Source organism: Corapipo altera, unplaced genomic scaffold (genome assembly GCF_003945725.1).
Source record: "Corapipo altera isolate COAL_440 unplaced genomic scaffold, ASM394572v1 50, whole genome shotgun sequence".
In the NCBI taxonomy this organism is placed as follows: domain Eukaryota; kingdom Metazoa; phylum Chordata; class Aves; order Passeriformes; family Pipridae; genus Corapipo; species Corapipo altera.
In genome coordinates this window covers 3,127,812-3,149,688 of record NW_020884889.1, presented here as the reverse complement: position 1 = coordinate 3,149,688, position 21,877 = coordinate 3,127,812, and the positions used below count along the sequence as shown (strand labels likewise).

General features: G+C 40.6%; 1 long non-coding RNA gene across 1 annotated transcript; it reads left to right on the top strand.

The window, feature by feature from the left end:
- Positions 1-889: 889 nt before the first annotated feature.
- LOC113947782 lies at positions 890-7,493 on the top strand. Its single transcript, XR_003527856.1, has 4 exons — positions 890-908; positions 2,282-2,366; positions 4,404-4,480; positions 7,356-7,493. It is a non-coding gene; the product is annotated as an uncharacterized LOC113947782 (long non-coding RNA).
- Positions 7,494-21,877: the final 14,384 nt, after the last annotated feature.

Genomic DNA, 21,877 nt, shown 5'->3' with positions numbered 1-21,877 from the left:
AACAGCCTACTAGACAAAATAATAGTCCAAGGGAAAAGGAGTAATGTAATTACGTCATTCCTGTTTTATAATGGCTTTTTCCTTGCATGGTCATAATGAGAGAGAGTCAAAGAACTGTGAGATGCAATTGTTTCTGGCATCTCCCAGCCTGATTTCAGAACTCATGTGGGTTTCCCATGTCCAGTTGACATTTTGGTAGTATGCAAAATGCATGATCTGTCAGAGACTGCTGAAGATGTGGATGCATTTTTCTGCTCAACAGCCTTTTGGCTCATGTAAGAAAAAGTGCGAACCCTCATCAGCAAAGGAAGAAAAAAATAAGTATGTTTTCTAAAACATAGGCTAGGTTCTCTCATGAGTTGTGCTGTCTCTGTAATGCTACTGAAGCACGTGTGCTAAATACAGCCCTTCTGTGAATAAACCCATCAGATTCATGTAAAGCTGAGACATGTTTAACAGGGAGATGTGTGTTGTAGGGGAATAAAGGCTACACAGTTTTCCAACTCTACTTCATTATTACATACTTTTATTCAACTGAAATCAGTAATCAGGTCAGAACAGAGCTAGTAAAATATGATGGGAAATAAGGGCCTTTAATACAAGCCTCTCTGCCTGTCTGTCCTTTTATGAGGCACCTCCCAACATAGTGTCTGAGTGCAGAGTTCCTCACCCTCATCTGATTTAAAACTTTAAATGGATGCGGTGAAGACTTACCGTCCATAGTAAACTGCTCGAGATGAATCAGCTGTTCAGATTAGCCTCACAGAAATGATAATGGGGCTCTGTGTTCACAGCTGAGTTATTTAAACTGTCTGATTTGGTCCACAGCTTCCTTGGACATTAATAGGTTGACTGCTATGTCGCTGAACTTAGTGCATGGAAGGTCAGCCTTTGAAAAGCTAAATAAGGTAAGTGCAAACTGAAGCATGTTCCAGGCGATACCGCGCACTCTAAATGCACTTGAAACCCCTAAGAATCACTGCTGCTCCTTAGCATTTCTCCATATCTGATTTCAAAGTGGTAGATCCTTGGATCGATGCTTTGGTTTTGATCTCTCATCCACCGGGAGATTCGGGGGTTGCTCACATGTTACAAACACATGCTCCTGCTGATGCATCTTGAGCAAAGCGGATTGAAAACTTCTTAGAAGGCAGCTTTTCATCAGCAAACGCAGACTTAGATGAATTGGAAAGATTTCTCAGGACTACAGCAGTTTTGCTGAAATTGCTGAGAGGGAGCATTATCAGGCAAGGACACTGCTCTTCCCTAAAGATAGAATGTTTCACTTGACTTCTGTTTGATTATATTGTAAATTCTGACATACTGTTGTGAACACCTTGAAGCCATTAAGGCAAAATGAAGAATTCAAACAGTATCAAGATGAAATGTTTTCTACTGTCCCAAACAAAGCACAATTCAGTTTAAGTATCTGTAATGATCTCTACATTGTGGCAATCTCATTTTTGTGATATATGTCATCATTTAGATTGTTACTCCTATTTGAAAGAAAAGCAAATTTTGGCATGCTGATGTTTCCTCCAGACCCGGCAGCCCATGAGAGTGATTGGAAAAGTCAGAGTAAGAGCATCTCTCTTCCCTTTCCACAAGCCCTCTCTTTGATGCAGGACCATGGCAGGGGGGAGAGGAGGGAGAAAGATAAGAGTTAGTTTGTCATCTATAAATAGAGACAGCCCTTCACACTCACTTTCTTGAGAAGTCTTAGAGCACTAGGGGAAAGGAGAACAGAATAAATCGAAGAGATGCTGGGAAAGTTCTGAACATTTCAGGAATGTTCAAAAGCAGAATTAACTCTGGCAGTCCAAGTTTAGAGGCTTATTCTTTCAATAGACACCATGAATTAGTTTCTCAAGTTTAATTCTGTCCCATGTCTACCAGCTGGAAGGTTTGTTGAGCAATAAGTGTAAATGTTTGTAGATCATAAATCACTGCCCATGGCATCCTCGTTTTCTACTGACGTGTTTGTAGTTGCTGCAGGTTTCTGATGCAGTGGTGCAAAATATCAGGCAGAATCAGCAGCTGGGTTCAGGCCTAGATTTTTAGATTGTGGGAGTTACAAGCTGAAAAAGATTGTTGGGAAGTTTAGCAAAGGTGGGTTGTCATCACACTTTGACCTAAAATGGAATAAAACTGTCCACTGCTAAGGGACCTAATAGCAAAGCTGTCAACATTACTCAAAAGTATTTTTTAAAGAATTGTTTTATAAGGACTTTACTGTATTGGATTTCTTCCTGCTTGCTTTTCTTTTTTTTTTTTCCCATAGGTGAAGAGGATGTAGAAAATAGACCTTATTTGGAGAACTGTGAACCCTACGGTGGCATCTGTACTAAAGGATCATTTTGTGGGAGGTAGGCAACTAGGCCATTGCTGGTGTTGATTAAAAACAGTCTGATCTCATGTTCAAAAAAGATAACAAAAAGCCTGTCCTCTAAACCAACAAGCAAGTGATACCCAAGCCAGGAAGCTCAAAATCAACAAAATAAACCTTATTCCAAAAGCTGGGTTTGGTTATTAATTGACTGATTTCCTACCAATAAGACCACACTTTCAGGCTGGTGGGCTTGATGAGAGGTACTTGAAAGCCCAAACTGAACAAGCATGTGAAATATTTAAGGCCACATTTTTATATTTATTAAAAACAGCCTAAATAATTAAACTAGTTGATTCACTAGTGGCTTTCAGGCTCATGCCCAGAGTGAAAGGTCATGACCTGACATACCAGGGCCCCACTCGGTACCGATGATTGACAGGAAAAGGAAATAAGTTGATATCTTTCACGTGGGAATCACAGCTTGTAGCAACTATGAGCAAGTGGGCTATTTGGACTTTGTGGGAAAACTTAATTGTGTTATTATTCAAAATCTTCGTTCCCAAAGTTGGTTCAATGGTGATTTATTTACTTATGTGATAAAACAGCTGTGTACTGTAATAAAATACAGGTCACTTGCTGATGTTTAATGCACAAAAGTGGGGATATGTTTGGTTTCTTTTACTTTGAACTTACAATCACACTAGGCAGCAGGGATGACTTTGAATTATTAGGAATTTTCTGTTAGTGTATTGGAAATAATTAATGTTCTCATTGTACTATATATTCTTCAGTGCTTGGTTATGGAGAAGGAGGACAGCACCAAACACTGAAATATGAGCGCCTCTCCACCATATGCTTTCATTATTTCTTTATAATGATAAAAAGGGGCTGCATTCAGTGCCAGACAATGTCATGGCCCCAGAGATTTCAGTGGCCTGCAGAAAAAAGGAGAAAAAAGCATTTATGATATGAATGAGGATTTGAAATGGCTTTTTAAAAAAGGCCTAAGATCCACTTTCACCCTAAATTCTGAAATCACTTGAAAGATGTCTAGATGTGAGTTTGAAGAATAACAACTTTCCACCAGGCTCTGTTTTATGTGCAGTGTTGCTGCCATCCTCACCAGGCTTTGTTACAAGGTCACATAATTGTACCAAGTAATAGGGCACAGTCTAAGTTCACATATTGTCTGATTTGTTGTAGCAATGAACCCTGTCATCTTTATCCAGAGTACATATTCTTTGTTCTTTACCCCAGTCATTTACCAGTTAGCCAAGTGATGCTCGTTTTGTTTATCACTCTGAGGTGAGAAGCTCAGGGGGTTTCACACCAGCTGCCCTGTCATTGTGCCTTTCTGCTCCTTCCCCAAAGCCTGAGGTCTGGGGACAGCGTGAACTGTGCCAGACTGCAGCTCCATACCACACTCCAGGGATTTTCTATCCTTTTGCAGAAATGCCGTGCACTGCCAGTTCCTGCAGGATTGTGTATGGGCTGCTGGATGATTACAGTCCATTAAAAGGTCCATTAAAGTCAAAACTAGTTTTACCCCAGGACAGGCCCCGATGGAAAAGGTTTGCACGTTTCAGCTCAGTGTGACACAACAGTTTAGGTGATAAAGCAGGCACTCCTGGCATTTCCCTCAGACTATCTCTGGTATAACTTCTTTTCCTAGTCTTTCCTCATATCTTATTCTCAGTGTAGAGCAAAGCAACTCTGCTTGGGAAGCTGTGGAAACTCTACCACTCATAGCACAGTCTACAGGAGAATTGTAAGCCTTAAAATAATCTGATCCTAACACCAATAAACAAGCCTGGTTACACAGTAAATCAAGGTAAAGGTTGCTTCACAGAGTAAGAGCTGGTGGCATTTCTTTTGCGTTGTTTTGATGTTATTCCTTTATATTTAACACTGGGCAACAGTGTGTGGTATTTTACAAACAGGACAGACATCAGATCCTGCCACAGGAGTGCAATTCTGTGACAAGTAAATTATACTTACTGGCAGAGAAATTAAATTTTTTTAAAAAAAATAGATCTGGGCAATAACATACTCAAACTTGAAGATCTTTCTGCAGCAATACCAACCTACTTCCTCTGAACGTTTGAGTAGAAGGGTGAGCTTCTCAGGATTTTTTTCCTTGAAAAAAAAAAGGTATGCACTTCAGGTACCTACCTGTCTTGAAAGGAAAAAGCCATGATTAACCCAAATTCAACCATTTTCTGGAATTTATTCAATTACAAAATGGAGACTCTACAAATAGGAGACCAGTTATCACCAGGGCTGTCAAAGTCCCAGCTGCAGATGTGTGGAAATGTGTCCCCTGTGTTAGAGGCTACAGTCTGAGCTTACATAGCCCAGGAAAGTGTTTAAAAATCATGATGACACTGGTTTATGACTGACTTTGTCTAGATTCAGCCTGAACATCAAGAGGCAAAAGGCTCTCTATCCCGTGCCAATTCTCTGATCTTCCCATTCCCCTCCACCTCCCCACCTCCAGGCTCTCTGTCTCAGCAGCTCCCTGAAGTGAGCACCATGACATGAATCTAGAAGTGAAGAAGCCCACAACTCTTCAGAAAAGAGCAGTTACTCTTAGCTTTGTTTTGCTGATGTTTTTCTTTCTTCTCCCCCCCCCTTTTTTTTTTAAGAAAACAGAAAGCCTGCCAAAATTTGGGCTCTTTGATGTGCTTTGGAAAGAAAAACAATGCTATCTATCCAAGCCCTCTGAAAGGAACATAAATATGTCATTTTAAGACATGAATTACTTGCGAGGAACAATCAATACATTTCACAATTAAAGATGGTCAAGAATTTTTTAATGTTTTGCTGGAAAATTGTTATTAAGAAATTTTCAGAGACGTTTGCCATTTTCAGTGAAACTTTCTTTGGGAAAATGTCCTGAATTATATTGTAGGTGAAAGGCAAGAGGGGGAAGAAGGGGAAAGACACTGATATTTGCTGTAGAATATTCAATAATCTAATAATATCCCTGGGAAATATCCTAGACCCCATTCAAGCTTTTCTTCTGTCAATTTGGTTTGAGCATGTGAACCTGCCTCATCCATTTCACTCATCCTTCTTTGGGATGAGTAAAAAAATGGGTCATAAAAGCAGCATCTGTTCTGTTTTGTTTATTTGTTGATTCAGCTTTGAGTGGACACTTGCTTCATAAAACTCTTCAGCTGTAAATGAGACACTGACTTCATTGTCTCAGGAAATTTGCTTTAGATGGAAGCATCCCAGGTTGGAATCTTTGGCCAGTAAATGTAGGGAAGCTTTTGAAGCTGCAACCTGAGAAGTCATAACCTGGTAACTAAACTTCTGTTTGCTCTCTATTTTTGAGGTTTTTCCTCCATCACTCCAACAAATCTTGAAAGAGCTGATTTATGCAATAAGAGTTTTTGACATTTTTATTAAGTCCAGGCACTTAATAAAGACATTCTTTCTGCAATGTGATTAAACTGAGGTAAAGAAGCACTTGTGCTATTTCTCTCTTTTTATTGAAGTTTTTAACAGATTTCCTTTTTTGCCTTCCTGTGACAGTGCCTGTTGCATCCTTTACACTATCTGCTCTCACTTTCCACAGCAATGGCTGTGTGGGAAATGCATCTGCTTGTACAACTCAGCTTTAAGAGGTTTCTATTTATATCTACTATTTCTAGTCGAGTGTTTTCAAAGAAAAATAAGTAGAAATTAGACATAGACTGCAAATGACAGGACTCCTTGCTTTAGGTTGATATGAAGATGTTTGTTCTCTGACTACCTATGCTGCAATTCCTCCATGGATTGAGATGGGTTACTTGGAAAGAAACCTATAATGCTTTGGGTTGGAAGTGAACTTAAATATCATCTCATTCCAAAACCTCTGCCACGGGTAGGGAAGATCACTCCCTACCTCAAGTTCAGACTACTTACTGTGAGAAAGATGAATAGGCCTGACTTTCAGAAGAAAGGTGTTGTGTATTTCTTGAAGGTTTCTTAGTTTGAATTTGAGTGTCTAAAAATTTAAAAGTTCTAGAATATCTAATCACCTTGTGAAAGTCCAGGCCAGGATTTCAGACTTTGAGGAAAGCAAGCAAATGCCTTAAATTAGAGGTTTCAATTAGAAAACATTAAATTCTCTTCTGTAACAGGAGATGTTTTAGGAGACATGGGAATAGCCAGGTGGGAGTAATTGGTTTTGGAAGAGCTGAATGTGGGAGCTCTGCCCGGAGCTTTCTTTTATTATGGTTGTTTTCCTTCCACAGCTCAGAAAAACTCATATTCATGCACAGCCTTACACTTCACTGGGATTCCCTGACTCGGAGACTGTCAGCATCAGCTTATTATACAAGCCCTTTGTTTTATCCTATACAATACATCTCGCTCTGCGCAATTTGGCCTCTTAACCTGCCATGAAATATTTCAAGGGCTTGTTGCTGGAAGACATGTCTCTCCTCGCTGTGATTTGTGCAGCCGTGGCTGCATTTTCATGACAGCTTATAATGATTCGTGGTGGGTTGCAATACAATGAACTCATGCTGCAGAACAGCACACTGAAAAAGATCTTTCAAATTATTGTTCCGGTGCAAAAGGTGCCCAATCACCTTCCACCTGCGGATTAGTTGGTTGCTATAGGAACACACTGTAGCTTTTCAGTAGCTCTGCTACTGTAGTGCCCAGATTACTGACTCTGACAAACACAATAGGGGAAAAGAATCACGGGTTATTAGTGCTGCTGCTGATGTGGTGTTATAAACCTGGGGTGGCATAGAGCGGATGAATAGAGCAACAGCCTTGAAATGCGAAGGACGGGAGGAGGAGAGGGAGCAGAGTGAAGTGGAGCTAAAGTCACCGCTACGGAAATGTTGTCTTTGATCTTATTTTCCACTCTGAATAGATATTTTCATAATATAATGCCAAATGCAAGCAATGCTGTAACTGATGGCAGAGCCACTGGTCATGTCTTTATGTTAGTAGGGGGCTACTTCTCCCTCCCTTCTCTTTTCTTCCGGTGAGTACTGAAATCTGAACCTTTTCATTCCTGCAGGATTAACTCTGACCAAGGTCAGAGCAACTAGTCACCAATATTCTTCACGGGTGAGTCCGGCCTCCTGCATCCCTGGAAAATATCACCTGAAACATCCACCTATGCACAGGACTTTAACAGGGAATTTTGCAGTGTCAGAAACAGGCAGTGAATAGCTGAGATTTCTACTCTGGTGGCCATAACTGACACTCAGGAGTTTACACCGCTGAGCACCCTCCTGCAGAGCGAGTTGCCTGTGTGCTTGCAGCTCTGATTTGTAGATGGCCTAAAACTCCCAGAAATAGTTTTGCTACCACTTGTGCTTGGGCAAGGTGAAGCAAAGGAATAAAATATATACTTGTCCATTGCTTGTGTGCCTTGAGCAAAACAAGCTGTGTTTAGTCACAAGTTCACCAGATGGTACTCTGGGGGTTATTGCTGTTATATTACATTACTGCAATATATTAGACAAGGCACAGTGATTCATTCTCTCTCCTCATCGCTTTTGGAGGCTCCGTTTCCCTCCCTATGAAAGGACAGCTAACCCTGCTGCTCATGGCCCTTGAGACCCTTGTAGGCTCCTGTTGGTGCCTGTCCACCATGGACAGGAAGCACCAAATATTGCAGCACCAGTGACAGCACCAAACATGACAAAAGACGTGGCTTGGACTCATCTCTGTGCCCAGAGAAGTGACTCCACTTTCTGATTAGCCAGATGATTTGTAACATTATTTTTTTTCAATGCTGGCTGCCTCCTCCCTCCTTCTGTACTCCTACCCCACTTGTTTTGCCTTCTCACTGGACCCTCCCTCATAATTGGACCCATGTGACCCTCTAAACTGGGAAATGGAATTGCTCAACCACTTGTTCACAAAATGCACTGGAGCACAGAGTTTGCACTGTACTTTTAGAGCCTAAGAACCATCAAAACACCACACAGAAGCATTGTTTCAATCCACTTCTGCTACTCTGTAGGCTCAAACCCTCAGTCAAGTGAATTATGTGCTGACCGACACCCAAGAGCCCGTGCTGGATTGATACCACATGTGCATGCAGGGCATAGGTGCTGCTGCTGGTCAACTGGATGGCCCCTGGGACCATCTGGCACCCCTCTTTGGCCTCCCTGTCTCCACCATTATGTTCACTGACCAGCTGCTTTTCCTCATTGCCCTTGACAAAGCTTCCCAAGCCACCATTTCCCTTTGCTACGAGAGGAGACAAAGAAATGTCGCAGCCGTTCTCCCTCTCCCAGTGGCCTTGAGCTTCTGGTGCCCCAAGGGCCTGCCCTGGTTCACAGGTTGCCTTCTGCTCTCCAGTACTGCTCTCACAGTGCCAGGACACCGACTTTAGCATCCCCAATGCCTTCTTGCTCTCTCAAGATTATCTATTTTACTCTCACAAATTAATTGATCCGTGCGCAATACAAGGACAATTGATGACAAAACTTGCCTGGGGCATCTGAAGGAGTGAGGAAACAGGTTGGTCTGAACATGCTTGGATCAGAACTTTACCACAGGTGTTACTGTAATTTCAGGCAACTTGAAAACTGCAAGTTGGGCCCTCTGTCACTTAGATTATGCTTTTCATTTTATGAGCCTTTGGAGGAAAATTAATTTCCTGGGCTGAACTTCTGTCTGCAAATTTAGAGGGACAGAACACACTCTGCCTGTTTAATTTTAAGTGGCTTTAAATGGAAATGGAGAGAAACACCTAACCAGGGAAGTACGAAAACACACCTCCTATAAAATAGTGGGAAACTCTTCCATCACCATCATCATAGGTATGTATGACCCTAGCAATGCTCAGGATTGCTATAGGAGCAACACTCCTGTTATGCTTTATTTTTTTGTCAACAATGTTCTCCTCCACTTTGACGTCAGCTTCAAGGTTGCTTGCTATGATGTGCTGCACCTTTCATATTTTCTTTGCAGTCATAATATTGCTTCGGCTGTAACCTCAGCACTTTGAGGAATAATTGTCCCTGACAAGGGGGTGAATCACTGGCAGAGAGTTGATAAGCATTACATACAGATGACAGAAGTCAGGACATATCGGATTACTGCTGTGAATATAATAAAAGAGAGCCTAAACACTTTGGCAGCTCAAAGACAAGCCATTTCATAACTCTCTAGTGGGGCTATTATCTTCCATTTACTGCCACTGATAACCAGGTTGCAACTGTCTCCCTAGGATCTAGTTACAATTCACTTAACACTTAGAGGACCAGACATATTGGAGGACACTCAGATGAGGATAATTTCTTAAAGATCATTTATTTTTAAATTTTTATCTTACTTGCTCCCCTCTTTATAGTGCGATAAGAACCTAAATCAGGAAGCTTTGAACTTCTTTCGGGAAAGGAGAGTTCATGGTCATCTTGCCTTTAATCTTTTACTCCTGAGTTTCTTTTGAAGCCATTCATATCCAGTTGAATAAGTGACAAGCAGGTTTTCACCTCTGTTACTCTTGTAATACATACACCCAGATCTAAAAGCTTGTTCCGATGCTGACTCCATTAGGTTTACATATAGGACTTATGTTTTTATATTTTGTAGCCAGGAAGGGGCACCTGAGCTTACAAACCAGGGGGTGTTGGTGTGTATCAGTAACAGATAATTTACAGTGTGCCAATTACAATCCACGTTGATGGAGTCTGGATGCAGATGATATTTATATGCGCTGTGTGAGATTTTGTTTCTAAACCTCAGTGCCTAAGATGAGTTTAACACTTCATGCTCCTAGATATCAAAGTTGTCTTTTTTAGGTAAAAGAAAAATATTATTTTGCTCTGGCAGAAATCTGGCAAATCACCAGTGAGTCTCCTTACTATCCAGCACACCACTGAGAAATATTTATTAAGCTTGAGAATTAAACCCTCTCCATGTGAAGGGAAACTCTACATTCTGCAGAACTTTTCTCCTGAAGCAATACCATGAGCAGCAAATGTAAGCCCTGCTCAGCTTTTAACATATGAAGTGTTTTTAGATGCAGGACGAAAGCTGTTTCACCCTTTCTCAGGCTGAAGACATGTACATACATCTGTAGATGGGAGCCTTATTTTTTAAGTTTGGCTGCATAAATCCATACTTGGATTCTAGTCTGCTGGAGTCCCCTTCATACAGCCCCTGGGAGAAGAGTATCTTTGCCAAAGGTGGATCAGGACAACGGGAGGATTTTTGAGACAACTCAAAGGTTGCACATTTATAAATGTACCCCTATATCCCAGGTAAAAGTACTCTCCTCCCATTCCCATCACTGGAAGCTCTGCAAAGAAACCTCTCTCTACGTGTGTTTGAAGAGCCAGATTTGGTGAACTTGGAACTGAAACATCCTTCCCCCTTTACTGCTTAGACCTTTATCCCCCAGTGCAAACTTTATGTCTTAGTTGGCCAAAATTAGATCCTTCCTGCTTTATATTAATCACAAAAAATGTATTTGGAGAGAAATTGTACCAGGCTTTCTTAAACCACAAATAATAAGCAATGCTTAAAATTGCCTTTTCACCATGATTTGCATCCCTGCTTGATTTTTCATGGCACGAGCCCTCTTCTGCTGTAATAAAGGACAACAGCGATTAAGGAGGGGGAAAAAAGGTTCAGTCATCATCAAAACAGTAATTCCAAGTGGTTTCTCGTTAGGACTTCTGGATCTTACCACTAACTTTCTAACAGCCAGGGAAAACCAGTTGAATCCCTCCTACCCAGCTTTATCCATCTGTAAAATGTGTGATCAATCTTACCTGCCCAACCATTTTGTCACGTGGTGCAACCAAGTAATATCTGTGAATTGCTTTAAGATGTTGAGATCAAGGGAATGATGGAAGTGCCAAGTGTTGTTGTTGTTATTGTATTAACAATGTTGGCTGTTTTCACTGTTCATATGGTAGCCTGGCTGGAATTGGGCAGAAAGCCCAATAATACCAACAACTAGCAAGAAACTAAAATAAAATGTTTTACTTAATGAGTGCCTCTGTTTAATCAGAAGTCTGTGTAATTATGTCACAGAGGGCTAAGGATCTAATGTTTTCCTAATACATTTGCTTTTAAAGGGACGATTAACCCGGCATATTTCAAGATGATAAGCTGCTTCTTTGTTCAGTTCCAGTTATTTTTTTCTGCATTCCCTGGTGAGTCCAGAGAGAATCTCAGAGTCAGAGGATTGTTCTTAATTGCACAATAACTATCTTGTATGTCTGATGCTGGAGTATTTTCTGAAGACACAGGTTATTAGTCCTGGGTTGGATGGGTTTGCAAGCGAATTCAGATGCTGAATTTATTCTGGTTTGGCTCCTCTGAGGCATGGCATACATTACAGAAAGCCCTCAGTATTTCCGCCTGAAACAGTCAATATTCTTAGCTGGCAGTTTGATCAGGAAGAAGGAATAAAACTATGCCTTACCTTCAAACAAATAAATCTTGGTTTAAGTAGTAAAGATTGGCTTCAGTTTACTTTTAAATGGTTTGTTTCCACACACATCTATGCACAAGTCTGTCCAGTTAGTTCTTTTCAAATGTTTTGAAGAGAATAATGAGAAAAGAAGCTCTTTATCTCCTAAACACCACTGTCTTAAGATGCTAAACATCAGTTCGCACTGAGATTCCAAGAAAGAATTTATTTATGCTGCATGAGATGGAGGGAATGATTTTATGTCATATACATGAGATTCTCTGATCTACCTCTCTGTGAATAGGTTAGATAAAATGCATTTTGTCCATACCTTAGAGGTGTTTGATCATTTCTGTTCTTAAAGATCTAAGTGTGGAAGACCCCATGGACCCCCTGGGGAATTTATCCCAGTACTTTGCCAGTAAGGACATTAGCTAATATCCAAGCAGGCTCTTCCATGTCCAGTTTTGGATTGCCATGATGAGGGTGGAAGACAACGCACTGCCTTCCTCTTTCTCTTGCAGGTAACCTCATACATGAATTTTTGTGTGTTTACAGTGTGATGACATTTACTGGGTGTTTGTTCGAAGTCTTTTACTACGTAGTTTGTGTTTAAGTATGGTAGTCCTACATATTCTTCGATTGCTGTAAATTACTTTTAAAAGAAAAAAAGAAAGGAAGCAAAAAAAGATGTACCTCCTTTTGTATCAGCTATCAGCCACATGGGAATTTGATAGGAAGGAAAGAGTTAATGATATTATTATCAGGTCAGCAACTTTGAAAGGCTCTTCCACTTTGGAAACCATTTTCTTAATTATTTTAAGTTAACACTTAAATGCATAGAAAAAAATCACTTGTAATCTGAAACCCCAGACATGGGGACAGGACTGGATTGAGATAACATTAAAGATTTTATTGCTGTTACATTATAAATTATTTCTATTATGATGGCCCTATGGGTATTACATTCTGTCAGTTCGCTTTCACTGTTACATCACTTAATGTTATTAACACACTTTAGGGTATAACATTACAGTTTTATTGTGGAAACCTTAAACACTTACATCCAAAGTACTGAATCAAGTTATTATCCTAGCTGACCAGATCTGGTCTATTATCATTTTATCACTCATAAAAACCTGTGATTCAATTTGATTTAACACTTGAGGAAAAATCATGGCTCATATATGCTTAAACATAGTTGCAATATTAATACAAAGCAACACATGGATGACTTCATTTTATTAAAGTTGAGGTAGCCCTGGGAACTGCATTTATGATCTTTATGCCACACGAGAAATTTGATCTGACCTGTTGCCATTTGTGACTCACTAGTAAACTGATAAGGTTTTCTTACCAGTATATTAAAGAATTGTGAATATTTTACCTTTCATACTGCTTTCATTGTACACTCAGAAACCGTACATTGATCACAGTGCCCCAACCAAGGAAAAAGGTATCTCTCCTTTCTTGGAGTCTTACCTTGCAGACTGGAAAAATTGTTGCACTTGGGAAGGAGATACGTGCTCCACTGAGTTTAATATTAGAACAAAATTAGCTCCTTGTTTCTGTGTTTGGAAATTTTTCTCTGCAAAACAACTCTGTTGTCTTCTGTATAGTTCAACAAAGCTCTTTAACACTTGCATGATGTTTAGAGGGAGAAGTTCCACTGAAGTCACTGGTTAGCATTGCACACACACTTGATTATTGGTTTTGGTTTGTTGCCTGAGTTTGCTAGCACTGCCTGAAATATTCAACATCTTTCTTAGGTTATCTGTTGTTTCTCTTAAGGAGAAGGCCAAGAATTGTGTGTGAAACTTAAAATTTCTTTTGGAAATTAAAAATGAGGATGTTTTAAATTTTGAAAATGTCAAAATGAAACGGTTCATACATTTCTCTTCAGCCTGAGGAAGAAGACAAGGCTATGCCAGTGTGGAACAGCAGTGCTGAATGACCTTAGCAAGGAGTTCTGCTCCTGCAGCCCGATTCCCACTGAGGTCAGAGGAAAGGAGTTTCCTCAGCCCAACATCCAGGAGTTCACTGACATTCCCAAGGCAGGAGGGTGGACTCACTGAACCAACCAGTCCTGGTCTGGCATGCACACAAAATCCCCCACCCTAGCAACAAAGATGACAGCCTGGTAACAGCAGCTGCTGCTTTGTGGAAAACATTGGAAAAATAACTCGTTCTAGATCTGTGTTCCCTCTTTGCAATTTCCTATTTATCATTAAAAAAAAAAAAAAAAGTGTTCTAAGAAAACCCACCATCCAGAACTTTAAAAAGCTTTAAGGTGTGAGGGTCAGACACACAGGTGCACAGGCAAAGAGCTGAGCTTCAAAACCAGGAAAAATGTGACCCTGTAATTCCAACACACATTGTCTTTTTTAGCCAAAGCTAAATTGTTTTCCACTGAACAAGTAGGCCTATCTTGTGGGAGTGGAGTATATGTGCAACTATTTAGTCTTGCACCAAATGTGAGGGAAGGCCAAACATGACCAAATGTGTGTTAAATTCCAAGCCAGCATTGTTTGGTTATTATTGTTTGAAGTATCCCTGTTTCTGCTCAGAGCCGGGCTCATTGGATAGGAATTAGTATCCTAACCAAAGCAAACCACTGCCTCTGGTAAAATATTCCCCTTTTTATTTTTTAATAAAAGTAAACTCCAGCTTCTCTTTTCTTCTTCTGTTGCAAGTGCTCTTGAACATTCCAGTGAAGACACAAAGACAACTGTAAAGTAGCTTCCCATGGTAAAAACCAAGTCAGAGTAATGCTACATCACCACGTGAAATAACAAATTAGGTGGAGAGACATTAACTAGTGCCATTCATCAGCCTGAAGTGATACAATTTATTACAGGATAATAATGGCCATAGTTGTATAAGTAGTAAAGGTAAAATTACATCATGACTTGCATTAGCAGTATGAGATTATATCCTGATTAATGCACAATTAACTTGTCACAGGTACAACACATGTGTTTGTAGGTGGCCAGATGGGTTACACCATGTCTTATGCTCACATATGTAACATTTATCACTTTCTCCTATATCTCCAGAAATTAGATGGCTACATCCACTAAGATCTTTAGACATCTCACTGCCTTAATGCAGAGCCATCTAAAGTCACAATATGACTAAGAGACCCTTAGAGGTGAGCACTGGGAAATTTTAAACATGTGCATGAATCCTGTTCTTTTCCACAGATTGGGAATCTCATCCATAGTTCCGGGGAGACACCTCCAAGGTGAGAGCAACAACTTTAACTGCTCTTCTACTAGCAGGCACCAGTCACCTGAACTGCTTTCAGAGCTGTATATCACAGCTCCTACTCCCAAGAGAAAGCTCCCAACACTCTAAAATGTGCATGAAGAATTCCTTTACTCCTTTTTAATTCTAATTTTGCAGGGGAAATAATAAGGCTACAGGGACAGGTGAGAAGGATTATTACTTTTAATTGCAATTACTGATGGAGGTGCTTCAGCTTCACCTGAACTCCTCTTTAGATGCAGAACTGGGTTATTTGTCCATGTGCTGACATGCAGGTTTGCCTGTCCATACTCTCCCTCCATCTGTTTTGTTTTTTTTTTTGTGTTGAGTGTGTGCGCCTGATTGCACATCTGGGTGTGTGCAAACATGTATAAAGTAGCAAGGTAGTTGAAGGGAAACAAAAGGCCTCCAAGTTTTAATATCTGTTCTGTCACAAAGCTGGTGTTTGCTCTTGAGAAGCTTATTTTAATTTCTCTTACAGGTTTCTCAATGGGAAGTGGGGGAAGTTGTTGTGCCAGCCCACCTCACACTGTACATGATATTCAGTTAGCTGTTTGAAGTTATAAAATGCTGAATGATGACAGAACATAACTTCTTAAAATAAACGGCATCAGATTTTTTTTTTGCACACTTTTTAGTACTGAAATCTACCAGAAAAAGTTGTCTGACTTTGATCCTTCCTGTGCTTTATTTTCATGTTTGATGGTACCCTCTGGTTCCAACAACAAATGATGGTCATTTTCCAGCAGTTCCAATATAGAAGCAAAAGCTTTTATAATAAGGAAAAAAATCTAATCATTTTGTTGTCTAGAAATGTCTTTTCCAGCTGACAATATTGAGTACTTGGATATAGGGCAACCAGCATTTGGGAAATGCAGATTTTGAGTCCCAGTTGTGCACATCTTTGGTGTTCAAGAGATAAAGGAAACCATATTATGTTTGGATTCAACTATTGGGACAATTTTATATTCTTCAGAATTACTTCTGCTGAATAGAATTTAGCAGAGTATAAATATCGTTTGAAGTCTGCATGGCTGCAAAATACTGTGTTTGTTAGCAAATGAATTCCTAGGAGACATGTTTGTATCAACTAGTTCCAGGACAGACAGTGTGGTTCATCATTTCCACCCATGAGGTTTCTGATTCTAGGATGATTAGCTAAGATTATATTGAGATTATGTAGCTAAAATTATTTTAGATTATATTTCTCCTGTCTAGAGTAGACATTTGACTCTGTACTCTATAATGAGCCTACCTTTGTCATTAGAAATTCACTTTATTATGGCCTAGTGTCCATTTTCAGGATATCCTGATGATGCTACAAAAAACTAGCCAAGACTTCATTTACACAAGTAAAAATGAAAAGTGACATCAGCATCTATTTGAGATTTAATCCCTGATATAACAAAATTCAAATAAGTTTTTATATTAGCATTAAGTCTGTGTTTGAGTGCACACTAGGCCTTAGACTAGCATAGGAGAGACCAGAATCTAGTGTGTTCCCTTGAAAATGTAACTAAAAATTCATTTATTATTAAAAATAAAATTATTCTCTCTTCAGGATTGGTTTGTGTGTCTCTTGAAGTACTTCAGGATGACAGAGGAGAGAGTCTTTCAATTGCACCACCTGAAATAACTGACTTGCTCTTCACTTGTAAGAGTGAATTTAATATTCAGTGATACATCAATGCTTACAATGGCCATGGGCAAAGGCAGGAGGAAAAGAGATCATTTCCTTTGTTAGTAAACTCACTAATAAAAAGAATTGTCAAGTCTGAAAATGTAAATAGAGTAGACTTGGGGCATGTTGGGAATTCAGGCAAAATACTTTGGGTTGAAGTAGTTAATTGGCAAGTCTGAAGCATTTCCATGTTAAACCATAAAATATAAATTAAAAAAAAAAAAAGGCAATTACATTTGAGACAGATGTACACTTCAAATACAGAAACTGAAAAAAAATCCCTAAATTAAAAAGCCTCATTCATGCCATTCCTTAGATAATGTTTTGAGGAGAAAAAAAAAAAAAAAGAAAAAAAATAGTCAAATGGATTTTGCATTCCAAACAGGTATTCTTCCCAAAAAAAGAAGTTTTGGGCAGAACTTCATCCAAGCACACAATTAGTTTTTGCTGTTGTTCAGAAGACATCACAGCTCAGAGAACCAGCATAATCACTGGCTCACACCTGTGTTCATTCCCAAATTACCCTCCAAAGGCTGGAGCCCTCCCAAAACAGACACAGGTAACTCAGCCACAAATCCCTGGTTTGCCCTCTGAGCAGTTCCCTACAGATAAATTAGGGGAAGGCAGGCTGTGCAGGAGGCACCAGCTCCACTGTCTGGGAGGGCTACACACTTACTACTTAATTTTGCTTTTTGAAATTCCCTCTCAGCCCCCATTATTGACGTCTAGGCAGGAAGCCTGTGCGAGCTGAAGGGATCTGACATCCATGACTAAGACAGTTAATGCGCCTCGTCACAAAGCCACCAACACGAGCCAGGTAGCAGCTCGCCTGTTTGCATTACAGAGCAGAAATTGGAGGGGTTTGGGGTGCATCCTTCAAGCTTCAGGAGCTGCTTTGCAATGTTTTTGAGCAGAGAGCATGCAAGGCAAACACAAGAGATTATCCTCCCCCTCCAGTCCCCCATCAGTCCCCAGCCCAGCCTGTAATTTGGCAAGATGAATGAAGTGTTTTCGGAGTGTCATCACTTCTGCCTCTGGCAGATTTGCTTCCCCAGTCTGCCTTTCGCCTTTTGGACCTGTCACTCAGCCCTTTGGCAGAGGGGAGGAGGGGGAGGGAGGAGGAAATCATCTCTTTGCTAATCACCTATCACAAGCAATGAAATCCCGCAGGCTCCGTGCCAGCTAGGTACATTTCAAAGGGAAATGGAGGGGGGCAAAGTGTCACTCAAGGCAGATATTTATGAAAGATGACAGTTTGCAAATATCTCAATCTTGGACAAGGCTGCTCCAGTGACACAGAGGAGTGTTGCAAAATTGGAAGAGTCAGCAGCCAACATTTATTTCATCAGGACCTGTCCAATCTTCAGTGATCGCTTGACAGTCTGGGGATTGCTGGCACAAGCCGGCCTCTTTCCATTGGTTGCTTTCCTTTAGTTTGCATGGATCAGTCTAAAGAGTTGTAATAAATATGTAAAGGAGGATAAGAGGAGTAGTTTTGCGGAGCCGCATCCTCAATGGGAGAGCCAGCACAAAGCTGCGCTCCCCTTTTTAGCTATGCCAAATAGCAGCAGTGGTAATTACATCTCTATTGATCTCTCCTGCATGGGAACAATGAGATACAGGTCCCATCTCGCTGGTGGGGACCCCCCACGACTCCCAGGTTCTCCCCATCGCCACAGCAGCTGCCACGGCAGCGATGGCTTCTCTGAGGGACTTGTCTCCTGTCACCCTTGGCTATGGGGGTAGGAGAGGAGAGATTCCCCCTCTCCCCTCGGGACTGGGGAATGAGCATGGAAAATTTGCTAATTGTTCAGGAATGAGGTGAGTGATCTAGAAACTCATTTCCACAGCTCTGAGTGGGCTGAGGAGTTCAACTGGCCCCTGCTATCCACACTCTGAGGTAACTGCTGCCAGCTGCCAGCACTGAGTGCTCAGCCAGTGGGAGGGCTCCAGAGCCATCAGTGTGCCATCACTGGCCAGTGTAAGGGTATAGTTCCCCTTTGTTTCACTCAGCTCCCTGAGAGAAGAGTTCATGGGTGCTGGTTTGGGCCATGGAGGTTGACTTGGACAAAAAAACCTGCATGAAGTTCCTCAGGTAGGACGGAGGGTGTGGGAATACGATCACCAGAGGGAGGGAGATGGGCACAGGGTTAGAGAACTGAACAGGTGGGAGGAGGAGAAGAAACAGTGGAGAGGAGCTATGTTCACATGCAGGGGAATGGGACAGAGCAGGGCAGTGAGATGAGGACCACTGCTGGACTGTCCTGCTGTAGGCTGTGAGAGCAGAGAAAGGCACATCCCGGTGCTCTTGCTGTCAACTATCCAGCAGAGAAATGTTCCTATGGGTCACATTCTAGCACAGCCTCTCTGCCTTGTTCTATAGAATCTGTGCCTTAAAGCTTTGAGAACCTGAATCTCTGAACATAAGGTATGTGCTTCTGCTTTTTAATTGGCCCTGTCATTTCACTTGCCCATGCTACAAACTAATTCAGGGGACAGTAACACAAAAATGTTGTCTCCTATAGGACCCAGAGTACTACAGATTGAATTACTCAGCTGTGGGCTGAGAAGCAGGACACAGTTTCTGAAATGCTGTGCTAGAAAGGTCTAAAGTAAATGCAGTTATTGACAGCAGCAGAGGAACCAATGCAGCTGTTGGCACAAAAGCTGGAATTTCCAAGTGAAGACATTTCCTTTCTTATAACTAACAAAGAGTTGTAGATTATAGTTGGAATAGTCCTATCTCAATATTCACTATTTTCATGGGCAAATATAAGGCCTAAAAGGAGAGGCTGATTCAGCTACTTGCTATGTGGTGTTTTCTTGCATCTTATGCACTAAGGGTATGTGTGTGTGACTCATGGGGAGTAACATGGATGGAGGTGGATTATGTTAGCAGAATGCAAAACTGCTCTTCTGTTTTAGGGTTTTAGCAATTCAATTGAAATGGATCTCGAATTCAATTAAAGGCCTTGTTCTTCCTTTCTTTATGCTTTGCATATCTCAGAGTTCTGCATAATTTAAGCTAAACTGTGGCAAAAAACAGCATCTTTATTTTAGTCATCAAAAAGTAAGTGTTTTCTCTGGGATCTCTGGAGTTCAGTAAAGATGCACACGGGTGACAAGTGGTAAGATACAAGAGAGCTCCTGATGCTTGGTTTTAGTCTAGTATATTCTAAGACAGTAGATAACTCATGGATGTCAGTAGGACTCTCCAAAATTAATAGTGAAAGGAAAAGAACTGCACCAACAAATCTGCTTATTGAGAGTCCAACAATGAGAAGTGGGAGTATTCATCAGAGGTTCTTAGAAGTGCAGCTTGCTTTTCATAAACAGTTCAGTGGTGTTTACAGGTGTGCTGAGGCCAGCACACTTGTGATATAGATCCTAAGGTTAATTTTACTCTGGCAGAATGGTAAAAGTTGCAGTTGTCTGCATTGTTTGCTGTGTTAGCCTGTTCAAACTGGCTCCTCCACAAGTTTCTCCCTTGGCCTCCCCTGGCAGCCCACGGAGAAGCTGATCAGCTGAGTGGGCTAACTGAGATAGAGGTTAGCACCCTCCCTTCACTCTATTGCAAATATCTTTGCCAAAACAAATTATTCTTACCCAAGGATTCTTGGGTAAATCTTCCATCACTGGGGAAAAAAAAAATGAAGTGCTATAAAAGGCTAGTTAATCACTGCATAGCCTGGAAGGAGCAGAAGGCCATTCCAGAGTAATTGGAGTTATGTTCATTATTCTTATTTTCAATTACATTTCAAAATCAAATAACAACTTGCCTTTTAGACAGTTTCATGATCTAAATCCCACTTCTATAATTTTTACTTAGTGCTTACTTATACGAAAGTTCTTCTTGATTGTAATAGCCTCTTAGCTCCTGGAAGAAACTTGCTGGAGAAAGAAATTCAAAAAGTTTTGATCTTTGAAATAGCAGAATCCCAAGCTGTCCACACAAATGCACATGTAGTTGTTGTAAGTCACCTGTCCTGTTATTTAAATCTATATTCAAATAACTGCTTTTCAGGTGCCATCTTGACACCAATTAAATGCACAGCTGTGCATCTGTTCATGTATAGGGCTCAATGTGCTGTAACTCAGGCCATTGCTGTTACTGCAGAGTAGGCAGAATAATTCTTAATAATTATTAAACAGCAGATGAAAAAAATTAATGGCTGCATCTAAACTATGTGAAGCAGGTGCACAGTTTAGTAGTTTAGTGGCCTTCATGAAGGTGGTTGGTTGTGCTCTGGTTCAAGAGCTGGTGGATTAATGTTATGCTGGAGTGAGGGAATATGTCCTCAGAGAATTTTTGGTCTGTGGTGCAATGTAAGACTTGTGGTTATCATCTGGATAAGGATACCAGGCTGCTGACAATGATGGACACATCTTTCTTGTGAGGTTTCTGGTTATTTTTCTCAAGTGTCCCTGTGCAGAGGAGTCTGCACATGCACAATTATCTCTATGTGCATATATCCTTATGTCATCACTAACCATCCTGACAAGATGTACACCAGGTAGTAAAAAGGTGCTTCTGCTTCTCAAATCAACAGAATTCCATCTCTTCTGAAGGCATAAAAGTGATCCAGTCTATAGAAAGTTTTGTGCCTGCATGTGTTTTCATACCACATGCTTAGTTCTCTGAAATATCTCTTGCCTTGCAGGAAGGAAGGTACTTCAAAAAGAAAAAAAAAAGGCAAAACCCACAACCAAACTCTCAATGTTATTCAATGGAATTCATCCCACAGGACAGGAATTCCCATACAGGTCAGGGAAAAAAAAATACCAGCTCCTTTTCTGAATATCACTTTTCATATGGTAAATCCCTCAGAGTCTTTATTGTGGAATGAATAATAGATTAATCATTCCTCTGTGTGCGGTGCCGGGGCTCTCTAATGTCACTGATTATTCTATATTGAATAAATAGTGTTGCTAGGTTGATATGTTTAAGGCAAATGAGATGCTTATTGGTATCCAAGAAGCCAGTTAACAAGATCCATTTTCCTCCATTGACTTCTACTCATGTATTAATGAGGTTCAAAAATGTCTTTTCTGTGTGTATCAGATAAACGTGCCTTTGTTATTCCCAAGAAGCACACAAATATTTGCTCCATTTGTGTTTGTATTAATGTGTCACTGAAGCTAAATCTTCAGAAAGGGAATAAATACCATATCCATTAAACCACTTAAGGGGTGAGTTCTGCAAAACTGC